General features: G+C 45.3%; 1 protein-coding gene across 4 annotated transcripts in view; it reads left to right on the top strand.

Moving 5' to 3' along the window:
- The window catches only part of LOC124553647 (serine/arginine repetitive matrix protein 2-like), a 330,049-nt gene that overhangs the window by 176,331 nt on the left and 140,508 nt on the right, over nucleotides 1–13,210 (top strand). The gene's annotated exons all lie outside the window — the stretch shown is intronic.

Below are 13,210 nucleotides of genomic sequence, written 5' to 3'. Positions count from 1 at the left end.
ATCTGTCAGAAAATAACACTGCCTAGAAAAAGGTTCAGAATGCTAGTGAAATTACCAAGCAAATGATATAGAAATTGTGCTATCCAGATACGATTCTCAACCCTCCGTAAGAGTGCCTACTGAACTTTATAGATGTTCCCCTGCATGCCTTACAGGACTAGCATTCCTGGAGGAAAGAATGTTGGGGAGAAATGTCTTGGCCACAGAACAGAATTTTCACTGTAGCATTTTGTGTATTGTTTTTAAAACAGAAGTTTGGAAGTGACTCTTCAAGCTGTCCCGGCAGATATGTTGTAAATAGTCTTCTAATGTTGTAAATAGTCACTATTTACAGAAGTTTGGAAACTAGAAGAGGGGAACTTATGGACTGGACCTCTTCAACTTTGTTCACACTTACAGGATTTGGAGCTCTGTGCTAAAAGCAGTGTGACTTGATTGTCAAAAACTGAAAGAAAAAACAAAATCCTTGAAGAGAATAAGATTTCAGATTGCTCTTAAGCACAAACAGTTGTACACTATTAACATAATTGTTGCAATTTTTTACTGTTATTTAAATTACAAACTTATTTATTAACAAATGGAAATGTTAGCTAACATCTTTTCTTCCTTGTAACTGGTCATATGAAAATGAATTAAAATTTGATGCAGACGTGCAAAATACCTTATTGTTAAATAAGAAAACTATATACATCATTAATACTGTACAGTCTCTAGAAATGAAAAAAGAATTTATTTTCTATTTGATGCTTCCCATTGTTTCCAGCAAATTTTAATTTATTGTGAACTATCCACCCACTTCACTTTCACACAGATAACCTTAAGTATCTTTGACCACACAACTTGTTTCATATAACTAAATGATTTAAGCAGCACATATCAGGGAAATTCTGAGGCACAACTTTTGCGACAAACACCATCGTAGCTCAGCCAATTTGTGTGAAAAATTTGTGCTTTGCATACACAAACCATCCTTGTGAATCGGTCTTATCTATTACTGAAAATTGTATCAAAATACCTGCAATAATTCCTAGATTGTCCTTCACATACAGACAGTAAACTATGAGAGGTGAGAGGAGCAGGGTGGGGGTGGGGGGGCAGGGAGGGGGGGGGGTTCATACCAGTCACCTCCCCCTGCGGGTCCAGGGTAAGAATAGGTCCGAGGTATTCCTGCCTGTCGTAAGAGGCGACTAAAAGGAGTTTCAACCATTTCGGCCTTCCATGTGATGGTCCCCCTTGAAGTACGAGCCTTTTGGGGAAGGACACCTTACGTGGTGTACCATTGGTCTCAAGTGCACTAAGACCTTGTCACTCAGCATTGTACCGGCGTTGTAACCATACCCACTATTCCTCAAATTGAGCCTAAACGCCTGATGGGTTGTACAAGTTACGCCCATAGTGCGTCCCCATCTGCACCAGCGATCATAATGGACTTTCCATGGCACCAGAAATCCAGCACGGTAGCCAGCCCGTTGTGGTGGGGTCGTCATGTACCCTCTAGGTTGTAGCCCCCTGACAACACAGGGATCGTACTGCCGATACCTGAGCTGCACCCTCCCCACGTCGGCCAGGGAGTAGATGCCCGTCTCCTTGTGGCATCAGGACTCCCGGCAACGGTCATCCTGCCAGGTGGCCCTTGCTGAGGCTGGGTGGCGCCCGTGGGGAGAGCCGCTGGTCGGAGTGGGTGGTATCGGGGCGGACGTTTCACAGATGAAACGTCGACACGTATCAGGTCGCTCTGCGGCAGAGTCTTTCAAAAGAAAAGGTACCATTTCTAGTTCTGGTTCTCCTGCCCTTTCCCCCTTGGCCACTCCCTGGGAGGAGGGACAGGCCCGCCGGCTTGGGGCGAAGTACTTCCTCCGCTATTTGGTCTGTTCTCGAACCGATGGGGGGACGTTCGCCACCTCCAAGCCCATGTTCTTTGTTCAGCACATTGAGGACATCTTCGGGGAAATCGAGGCTCTCAGCAAGATGCGTTCAGGGTCCGTTCTTATCAAGACCAGGCGTGCGACCGCCTAGGGGACATCCCAGTGTCCATTGTCCCGCATCTGGCACTAAATAGGACGCAGGGGGTTATTTTTCATCGTGACCTCCTGCTACAATCTGATGAGGAGCTCAGGGCCAACCTGGAGCGCTGAGGCGTGCATTTCGTCCGGCGAGTCCAGCGCGGCCCCAAAGACCGTCGCATCGACACCGGGGCCTTTATCCTCGCCTTCGAGGGGGACGTTCTCCCGGAGAAGGTAAAGGTGATGTGCTACCGGTGCGACGTGCGACCTTACGTCCCGCCACCTATGCGCTGTTTTCGGTGTTTGCGCTTTGGGCACATGTCGTCACAGTGTGACAATTGTGGCAGCAGCATTTGCCTTTGTGGCAATTGTGGACGTCCTCTTCGTGAGGATAGGTGGCACCCCACCACCTCGGTGCATTAATTGTCCTGGCATCCACTCACCTAGATCCTCAGACTGCCCCGTATATCAGAAGGAGAAGAAGATACAAGAACTCAAAACTTTGGATCGGCTCTCTTATTCTGAGGCCAGGAAGAAGTATGACCGCCTCCATCCCATGCCGTTGACCACTTCGTTTGCCTCAGTTGTGTCCACTCCTTCCGCGGTATCCTCACCCCTATCCTGTCCCTCCTCCACCCATCAGGGGGCTCTGCCTCCGCCTCCCAAATCCCTCCCTTCCAAAACCTCCTCCCCCGTGGCCCCCGCCCCCTCTGCCCCAGGGGCCACCCTTCCTCCTCCTCCTCTCCCCCCGCCACCTGAGAAGCGATCCTCTTCTCAGGCGTCCATCGGGGAAACGTTCCGGACCCCAGCTTCCGAGGTCCGGCGTTCCAAAACGGACCCCGCGCGTGAGGACCTTCTTCGGGTCCAGCCCACCATCCCTGTGCCTCCTCGACCTTCCAAGAAGGCCTCCAGGAAGAAGTCTCTATCCCCCTCTCCACCCCGGCGCGTTTCGTCTGATGCTCCATCCGTGAGTCGCTGCTCCCGGCCGTCCTCAGTTTCGCCGGGACGCTCTGCTGCCAGGCGCTCATCTGGCCTCTCGTCGGCAAATGATGCTGCCCCTCCTACACATCCAGGGACAGCGGCCGCAGCTGGCGCCGACTCGATGGAACAGGATCCGCCTCCCGCCGGTTGTAGCGCTGTTCCCTCGAAACCTGGCCCTCCGCGGCCGTCGAGGTGACCAGCTCTTCCCCCGTCTCGTTCCCCCAACTTTTTGACTAGCGATGGCCTTGTTACATTGGAACATAAGAGGTATTCGATCTAATCGGGAGGAATTACAACTGCTCCTCCACCTGCACTGTCCGCTCGTCCTTGGTCTCCAGGAAACCAAGTTGCGCCCGACTGACCGTATTGCCTTTACCCACTATACCTCGGAGCGGTATGACCTCGCCCCTGTGGACGGTATCCCAGCTCATGGTGGGGTCATGTTGCTCGTTCGGGACGATGTCTATTACCATCCCATCCCATTGACCACCCCACTCCAAGCAATAGCTGTCCGTATTACTCTTTCTGCTTTTACGTTTTCAGTTTGTACCATCTAGCACTCCACCGTCATCTGCTGTTAGTCAGGCTGACCTGATGCACCTGATTGTTCAGCTTCCCCCACCGTTTTTATTGTTTGGCGACTTCAATGCCCATCATCCCCTTTGGGGCTCTCCTGCATCCTGTCAAAGAGGCTCACTCTTGGCGGATGTCTTCAACCATCTCAATCTTGTCTGCCTCAATACTGGCGGCCCGACTTTCCTCTCGGACTCTACTCATACCTACTCCCACTTGGACCTCTCGATCTGTTCTACCACTCTTGCCCATCGGTTCGAGTGGTATGTCCTTTCTGACACCTCTTCGAGCGACCACTTCCCCTGTGTCGTTCGTCTCCTGCACCACACCCCATCCCCACGTCCTTCGTGCTGGAACATACCGAAAGCTGACTGGGGACTTTACTCCTCCCTAGCGACCTTTCCGGACCACGATTTTCTCAGTTGTGACAGTCAGGTCGAATACCTCACGGCTGTTACCATCAATGCTGCCGAACGTTCCATTCCTCGTACTACCTCTTCTTCACGTCGCGTTTCCGGCCCCGTGGTGGAACGAGGCTTGTAGGGACGCTATGCATGCTCGACGACGTGCTTTACGCACCTTTTGCCGCCATCCTACGTTGGCGAATTGTATTGAATACAAACGACTCCGAGCGCAATGCCGTAGAGTCATCAAAGACAGCAAAAAAGCTTGTTGGGCCTCTTTCACCAGCTCCTTTAACAGTTTTACTCCCTCTTCCGTCGTTTGGGGTGGCCTGCGCCGGCTGTCGGGCATTAAGGCCCACTCCTCGGTACCTGGCCTGACCTCAGGTAATGAGGTCCTTGTTGATCCTGTGGCTGTCTCCAACACCTTTGGCCGCTTTTTCGCGGAGGTTTCAAGCTCCGCCCATTACCACCCTGCCTTCCTTCCCAGGAAAGAGGCAGAAGAGGCTCGGCGACCTTCCTTCCAGTCGCTGAATCTGGAAACTTATAATGCCCCTTTTACTATGCGGGAACTCGAACGTGCGCTTGCACTGTCCCGGTCCTCTGCTCCGAGGCCAGATGCCATTCACGTTCAGATGCTGGCACACCTTTCTCCGGCGGGCAAAAGCTTCCTTCTTTGTACCTACAATCGCGTCTGGACCGAAGGTCAGGTCCCCATGCGTTGGCGTGACGCCGTCGTTGTTCCTATACCCAAACCTGGGAAAGATAGACACCTTCCTTCTAGTTACCGCCCCATTTCTCTTACAAGCTGTGTCTGTAAGGTGATGGAGCGCATGGTTAATGCTCGGTTAGTCTGGATTCTTGAATCTCGACGGCTACTTACTAATGTCCAATGCGGCTTTCGTCGCCGCCGCTCCGCTGTTGACCACCTTGTGACCTTGTCGACATTCATCATGAACAACTTTTTGCGAAGGCGCCAAACGGCATCCGTGTTCTTCAACTTGGAGAAGGCTTATGATACCTGTTGGAGAGGAGGTATCCTCCGCACTATGCACAGGTGGGGCCTACGCGGTCGCCTGCCCCTTTTTATTGATTCCTTTTTAACGGATCGAAAGTTTAGGGTACGTGTGGGTTCCGTATTGTCCGACGTCTTCCTCCAGGAGAACGGAGTGCCTCAGGGCTCCGTCTTGAGCGTAGCCCTTTTTGCCATCGCGATCAATCCAATTATGGATTGCATTCCACCTAATGTCTCAGGCTCTCTCTTTGTCGATGACTTCGCGATCTACTGCAGTGCCCAGAGAACATGCCTCCTGGAGCGCTGCCTTCAGCGTTGTCTAGACAGCCTATACTCATGGAGCATGGCAAATGGCTTCCGGTTCTCTGAAGAGAAGACGGTTTGTATCAACTTTTGGCGATATAAAGCATTCCTTCCGCCATCCTTACATCTCGGTCCCGTTGTTCTCCCATTCGTGGAAACAACTAAGTTTCTAGGGCTCACGTTGGACAGGAAACTGTGTTGGTCTCAACATGTCTCTTATTTGGCGGCCCGTTGTACACGTTCCCTTAATGTCCTCAGAGTTCTTAGCGGTTCATCTTGGGGAGCGGATAGCACTGTCCTGCTTCGCTTGTATCGGTCCATAGTCCAATCGAAGCTGGATTATGGGAGCTTCGTCTACTTGTCCACTCAGCCATCTCTCTTACGCCGGCTCAACTCCATCCACCATCGGGGGATACGTCTTGCGACCGGAACCTTCTACACTAGTCCTGTCAAGAGTCTTTATGCTGAAGCTGCCGAATTACCATTGACCTACCGGCGCGACGTACTGCTGTGTCGGTATGCCTGCCGGCTGTTGTCTATGCCCGACCACCCCTCTTACCAGTCCTTCTTCGCCGATTCTCTCGACCGTCAGTACGGGTTGTATGTGTCTGCCCTGCTGCCCCCCGGAGTCCGCTTCCGTCGCCTGCTTCGACAATTGGATTTTGCCCTCCCTACCACCTTCAGAGAGGGTGAGAGCCCGACACCACCTTGGCTCCAGGCTCCGGTTCATATTTATCTCGACCTCAGCTCACTCCCGAAGGAGGGTACTCCGGCTGCAGTGTATTGCTCACGGTTTGTCGAACTTCGTGCTCGACTTGCCAGTCACACCTTTATTTACACCGATGGCTCCAAAACTGACGATGGTGTCGGCTGTGCCTTTGTCGTCAGGGCCGCCACCTTTAAATACCGGCTCCTCGACCAATGTTCAAGCTTTACGGCCGAGCTTTTTGCTCTCCATCAGGCCGTTCAGTATGCCCGCCGCCACCGCCATTCATCGTATGTACTCTGCTCTGACTCACTCAGTGCTCTTCAGAGCCTTCGAGCTCCCTATCCGGTCCATCCCTTGATTCAACGGATACAGCAGTCCCTCCATTCTTTCGCTGATAATGGTTCTCCTGTCAGCTGTCTGTGGGTTCCCGGACATGTAGGAGTGCCTGGGAATGAGGCTGCGGATGCTGCAGCCAAGGCTGCAGTCCTCCTGCCTCGGCCAGCCTCCCATTGTGTGCCGTCATCTGACGTTCGTGGGGATGTATGTAAGAGGCTTGTGTCGTTGTGGTGGGATGCTTGGTCATCCCTCCAAGGAAACAAGCTCCGGGCAGTAAAACCGCTACCAACTGCTTGGACAACCTCCTCCCGACCATCTTGGCGAGAGGAGGTCCTTCTGACCAGGTTGCGGATTGGGCATTGCCGGTTTAGCCACCGCTACCTGCTCTCCGGTGACCCAGCCCCGCAGTGCCCTTGTGGTCAGGCATTAACAGTGCGCCATGTTTTATTGTCGTGTCCCCGCTTTAGTCAATTTCGTGTTGTCCTGTCCCTGCCATCTACTTTACCAGATGTTTTAGCTGATGACGCTCGAGCAGCTGCTCGTATTCTGCGTTTTATAACTTTGACTGGCTTGTCCAAAGACATCTAACCTTTTTACTTATTTTATCTGCATCTTTGTCAGGTCCTTCTGGTGTCCCCCCCCATCCCCTTGAGTTTTACTAGATTCCATGTGCTCTAGCAACAGTGACTGGGCGCTAATGACCTCAGTAGTTGAGCGCCCTTAAACCCCACCAAAAAAAAAAAAATACCAGTCACCACATGCGACCACCAAATAGTCAGCTTGGCTCCATATTGCTGTTCATACCTTCCAGAACCTCTTCCTGCACAACTCATAGCAGTCCGTGCTGCAAAAAGTTGGTTATTGAGGCTTTGTCAGGTGGTCACAGTAATGGGGTTGGACAGGGTAATTGGAAGTAAAGAGGTGTTATTTTTATTTAAAAAATTATCATATTTGTTAATTAACATTCCTGTTTGTTAATAAATGTGGAATTTTAATAAAAGTATTCTTTCTAGCTACATCAGAACCAATGACTATTAGACTTTTATGGTGCACACTTAGCTGCAGAAAACCACGTAATGCGATTACAAGTTTAGTAAGAGCAGGTGTTGCCTGCAGGGGGAATGACTGTTAAAACTAAGCTGTTGAAAAACAGCCACAAGTCGCACTATGTATTTTTCTTTATTGACCAGTTTCGCTTCTCAGATAACAAGCGACATCAGAATATATACTGTAAAAGATACAGATTGAGATAATACAGAAGGCTTAAACTGACATTACGTAAAGTACATATTCTACTTCCAGCATAGTGAACTTATGTTTAAAGTTGGCAGACAGCATTAAAGATTGCATTTAAAGTTGGGTAACATCTCTAAAGATTAAAATGGCTGTACTATAGAGAAGCAGATATGTATCAACATGACATGTCTATACACACACATAAAAGAGGCAATTAAAAGAGTAAATTTTGTTTTCTGTAGTTGTAAATTATCTTTGGATACACTATACGTGGATTTTACAAATACTGTTGTTGTAAGTACTATAGTACAGCCAGTCTTCAGCGAGCCAACTTTAAACACAATGTTTATCTCAATTTGTATCTTTTAGAGTGTATTTACTGATAATGCTTGCTCTCTCTCTCTCTCTCTCTCTCTCTCTCTCTCTCTCTCTCTATCTCTATCTCTATCTCTCTTAACTTGATCGTGATGCAAAGAATTGCCAGCCATATATGAATGATCAGAAATAAATAGGGGCACACTGTAAGATTCTTTTACAAGAATAGGATATGTGGATGTCTGTAGCCAGATCGTTCAGTCAGTAAGAACATTGCCTGTGAAAGATCACAATAGGGGTTTGAATTCCAGCATACAGTTTGAATCTGTTCAACAATGCACACTGGAGAGTGAAAGACCTCTTCTAAATGATATAGTAAATAATCGGTGTTGCCATAATATTGTAAGTTTTATCAGTGATATTTTCTGAGAATTTAGGTGTAAGGGACCTGTGGTCTCTGGTAGCTTCTTACAAAGTAATGGCATTCCATCTGTGTTTGCACCTCTGTTTATCTTTGTATTATTGGTATTGCACTTAAAATATCTGTACTGCAGTACAAAAGTTGGAGGTATGTGCTGTTTACCTCGTTAGGGAACAAACTTGTACCACTCAAGATAATCAGGATGTATACACGAAGGAACAACTGGGAAAGTCCCAGGAGTTTTTCACCCAGAAAATATCAAGGACAAACCTGGGAATTTTTCAATGTTTCAGTTAATTTTTTGTAATTTTGACTAGTAAGCACTGGTACTGTAATGAAGAATTTATTTTAGCCCACTGCTGCAGAATAATATTGCAGCATTAAACATAAATGGGAGAATAACACCAAAATAAAACTTAAGTTGCAAAGAAAATGTTCCATTTACAACAACAAAGCACGGTACTCATACAAGTGTCTGTTGACAGCAAAATGTGTCAAAGGCTTTGGGACGAAAACTGTGCAATATTTTGTAATAAGAAACCGCTTTTGATAAGCGTCATATCGCACTGTTTACATTTGTAACTGGCCGTGGAAAAATATTGTGAATGGTGGTACGAGAAGCGTTACTTTCACAGTAAATATTCTTTTACGCAAGGTGAATTATATTGCGTTTAAGAATGTGCAATGAATTTCTTAATTCATTGAGCATTTGTCCCTCATTCAAAACTTAGCAGTTTGAGGACCAGCCATTTAAGCCATTATTTAAAATTTTGCTGGCACATTTGTGTGTGATGTTATCCTAAAAAGCACATGCTAAAAAGACCAAGCTTATAGACATTACAAATTATGCAATAACAATGGCAAAAAAGAATAATTATCCTTACAAAAGGGACAAAGTGAATTGGTGAGTAATTTCACACATAATTGGCTTTTCTGTGGGAAAGTGGACAGAACATGTATTCAGCCAGGTAACCCATGGAATGTTCAGTGCACAGCAGTCAAATTTATAATCGTGCTTGTCAGAAATATTTAGCTGCTGAAATTTAACATGTGCCCTCAGGCTCCTGCCTAACAAACCACCAGGGGGAAAAAAAGGCAAAAAAATTTTGACAACCAATATTACATGTGAAAACTTGGTTTTTCTTGTAGCTGTACTGTAAGTATGTTAATTTAAACCATTAACTTTTCCTGTTTGTGTGTTTGTGCTACTTAAGTGATGTTGCTTGGCTGACTCCATCACATAGCCTATGATCTGAATATCTGCTGTCATTGTCTGTCAAGATCACGTGGAATGAGGTACAATTGGTTGCCAAAAGAGCATTGCAGTCTCGATGTCAGTGCTTCGGAAGCTACTGTGCTGCATTTGGTAGAATTCGTATTTATACTCTCATACTAGTATAGCAAGCATTGTACATGTTGCCACACATCGAAGATCTTTCCAAAACATGTTGTTTTTTACTGGGATTTGTTTCTGTTAAATTCAGCACCAATGAATAAATCCTTTACCAAGAAATTGGTAAGTTTTCTAGCTCTGAAGGAAAGTTTAATGTCACTTAACACAGAAAAAATGTTACTTTCACCCAGGCTGAAGTGCATTTTCATCCTAGAAAAAAGTGTGGTTTTAACGGGGAAACTGGGGATTTTTTATTTTTTTATTTTTATTTTAATTTATTATTATTATTTTTTTTTTTTTTTTCTTATGTCTGCGTATATCCCCCGCTACTGTTGACAACAGCAATGTCTACTTTATTTTTCGCCTTCAGTACTGCTCAGTTCTGTCTCAAGTTTATTTTCCCAGCAGTACATTAACGATGGTACTCAGTTATATGGATATGTCAATTCAGTGCCCAGTTTGTGACACTATGCACCAGTATGCCATACCAGTACCTCTGATGAAAAAAGATAAGAACCGCAGATTTTGATATGTGATATGACAGAGCTTCTGCTACGTTTGATCGATGTAAAACAGGCATAGTCACACCTCTAAAATGCTCAGAAAAGGGTTAAAATAACGTTTCAAGAAGTCTACATTTAAAAAACACCCTGTCGAAGGTCACAGTATCGGAACCTCATTTTTTACAAGTTGAGCACTGGGTTTAGTGGTGCAGAGTTGACTGATATTCACCAATGCAGTAGAGCAGCAGCATGATGACACTATGCTGAGCTGTTCCTACGGTGATGGCAAGGAAATCGCACTACTTTGTAGGGTTCTGTGGCTCAGTTGGTAAAAACTGGATCCATATAGGATCACTTTGTTGTCAATCTGCCTGTCCGACTGTTAAAAACCCTTTTTCTCAGAGAACAGGTAGACATATCAAGTTAAAATTTATGTCAAATGCTAAGGCCTATGGTCCATTGGTGGTATAATAAACATTAGCTTATAAGTTGGTGGTGTCAAAAGATATGGCCGTTTGTCACATTTTTTGATACTAGCAAACTCACTCATCAAAATAACAGGTTACCCATTGGTCTAGAACCTTGAAATTTTTCAAAAAGGGTTTCACAGTACATCCAAAGCAAAAAATCTGAAACAGTAAGTTTGTAATTATATTACAGTAGATTCAGATTAACGAACTAATTGGGACCACACCTTGCTCGGATTACTGATTTGTTCGGATTAGCCGGAATTACAGTGACGAGTTTCTAGAATGAAATATACCAAGCAGATTAGTAGGTACACCATGGTAACAAATGGGAACAATAGCTCACTCTCACTACCTTAGTAGTGTCTGAGGTCAGTGCACTCCCAGTTGGCTCACAAAGCACTTGGTTATGTTGGTTATCGATCGCTAGCACGCGTAACAGTTGTATTGTATTCGTTCAGGTGTAGTGGCATACATATTTTCCTCATAAGTAAATGGAAACATTCAATGTTAACTCTCAAAGAAAAACTGAATGCTTTGAAACGGATAGACAATGGTGAGAATGTATCTAAACTGGCAACGGAACTGGGTGTTGGTAAAGCAACCATTTGTGATTGGAAGAAGAACTGAGTGAAGCTTGAACAGTCCCTTGCAACGTTTTCGGGAAAAACCCTTAAAATTTGGCAGACTTTGAAACAGTCCCAGTACGATAAAGTGGATAAAGCTCTTTTCCTTTATTCAGGAAAGAGAAAGGGGAACTCCTTTGAGCGGATCACTGGTTCAGGAGAAGGCAGTTTACCTGAACAATTTAATGAATAGTGATGAGTCTTTTAGTGCAAGTACAGGTTGGTTGGACAGATTCAAAAAATGTCATTAAATCTGTCAGCTAACAATTACTGGAGAGAAGCTTTCTTCTGAGCGTGATGCAGCAAAGGAATACTTGGGTGAGTTTGAAAAAATGATGAGAGAGAGAAAGTATTCTGTCCGACAAATTAATAATGCTAACGAGACTGGCCTTAATTTTAGGGCATTGCCAACAAAAAGCAGAAGACCATACTCGTGGTTTTAAAATGTGCAAAGATCGTGTGGCTTTATTAGCATGCAGCAACGCTGCTGGTAATCACAAGCTGTCTTTAGTGCTGACTGGCAAATCTGCTAGACCCAGACCTTTCAAAAACTGCAACATCAAGCCTGTGCCCGTATTTTATTGCAATCAAGAAAAAGGCACGGATGAATGATAAGCTGTTCAAAGAATAGTCTGTTCAACGGTTTTCTAAGGAAAATCATTTGTCTCCCCGCGCAATTCTTTTGATTGATAATGCGCCATCTCACCCCAACACTGAGGAATTATGTGATCGAGAAATTGTGGCGAAGTTTTTGCCACCGAATGTTACAACACTTCTACAGCCGATGGATCAAACATTGAAACTGGTTTACAGAATACAATTTTTAAGAATGCTGATCCAAGATGATAGCATTCCTTTAGTGGACAAAATAAAAAATACCAATGTGGAGGATATTATTTATTGGGCTGCTGAGGAATGGCAGAATATTTCAGGAAATACTCTGAGAAAATCGTGGAGAAAACTGTGGACATCTCTTGAATTTCAGGAGAACCTAGTTGGGAATGAAGAGGAAAAATCTTCTACAAATGATACTGACAATCCCTGGGTGTGAAGAAGCTAGTGAAGGAGACGTAAATGAGTCGATGCCAGCGGATGGGGCATATGTGGAGAACGTTACTGATGCTGATTTAGTTGCTGCTGTGACTCGAGACCAGGAAGAAGTGGACTGCTGTGACTGAAGTGACATCAGTGCGACAGAGGAGAGCTGCTGCCACACAGGGACGCAGCAGAAGCCCTTGACCTCACGCTATTTTATTTGGAACAACAGCTTACTGCTACACCTGCTGATCTGATGTTTGAGATGTTGGCGCAACTGTGTGTCATATAACAGACTGTCTTCATTATGCCAAAAAACAATGACTGAGTTTTCGGTGTCTAAATAGTAGGGATAAAATGTCCGCTGTATTTTAGTAAGTTTGACAGCTTTTCTTTCATTGTTGTTTATTGTTTAAACCTAATGTTTTCTTGACAATTTTTCCAATACATGTTTACTGTACTGTGTAAATTAAAATAGTGTGCATGTATAGCAGTTTACCATACAGTGTTCCATACTTAGACTAACATTTTTCATGTTCAGATTACCAGGATTCAGATTAGCAGGACTCTGCTGTACATGAAAAATTTTTTTTGTCGTTCCTTACGTGACTCTTTATCTTTCATCCGTTTGTTAAGACCCCTTTTTCTCAAGAAGAGGTTGACATATCAAGTTCAAAATTAATGTCACATAGTAGGGTCTGTGTCCCCTTGGTGACATAATTAACATTAACTTCTAAATCAATGCAATTGAAAGGTTTGACCATTTATGTCGCATATTTTGATACTTGAAGAAAACTCACTCATCAAAACCTACAGTGTATTTCCCAGTGGCTTAGAAAAGTGATATTGCGCAAGAATCGAGGTTTTGCAGTTCGAGTAAAGGAACAAAAAAA

The sequence above is a fragment of the Schistocerca americana genome, chromosome 11 (assembly GCF_021461395.2).
Source record: "Schistocerca americana isolate TAMUIC-IGC-003095 chromosome 11, iqSchAmer2.1, whole genome shotgun sequence".
NCBI classification, from domain to species: domain Eukaryota; kingdom Metazoa; phylum Arthropoda; class Insecta; order Orthoptera; family Acrididae; genus Schistocerca; species Schistocerca americana.
The sequence above is the reverse complement of the archived record's forward strand: the minus strand, read 5'-3'. Positions and strand labels throughout refer to the sequence as shown.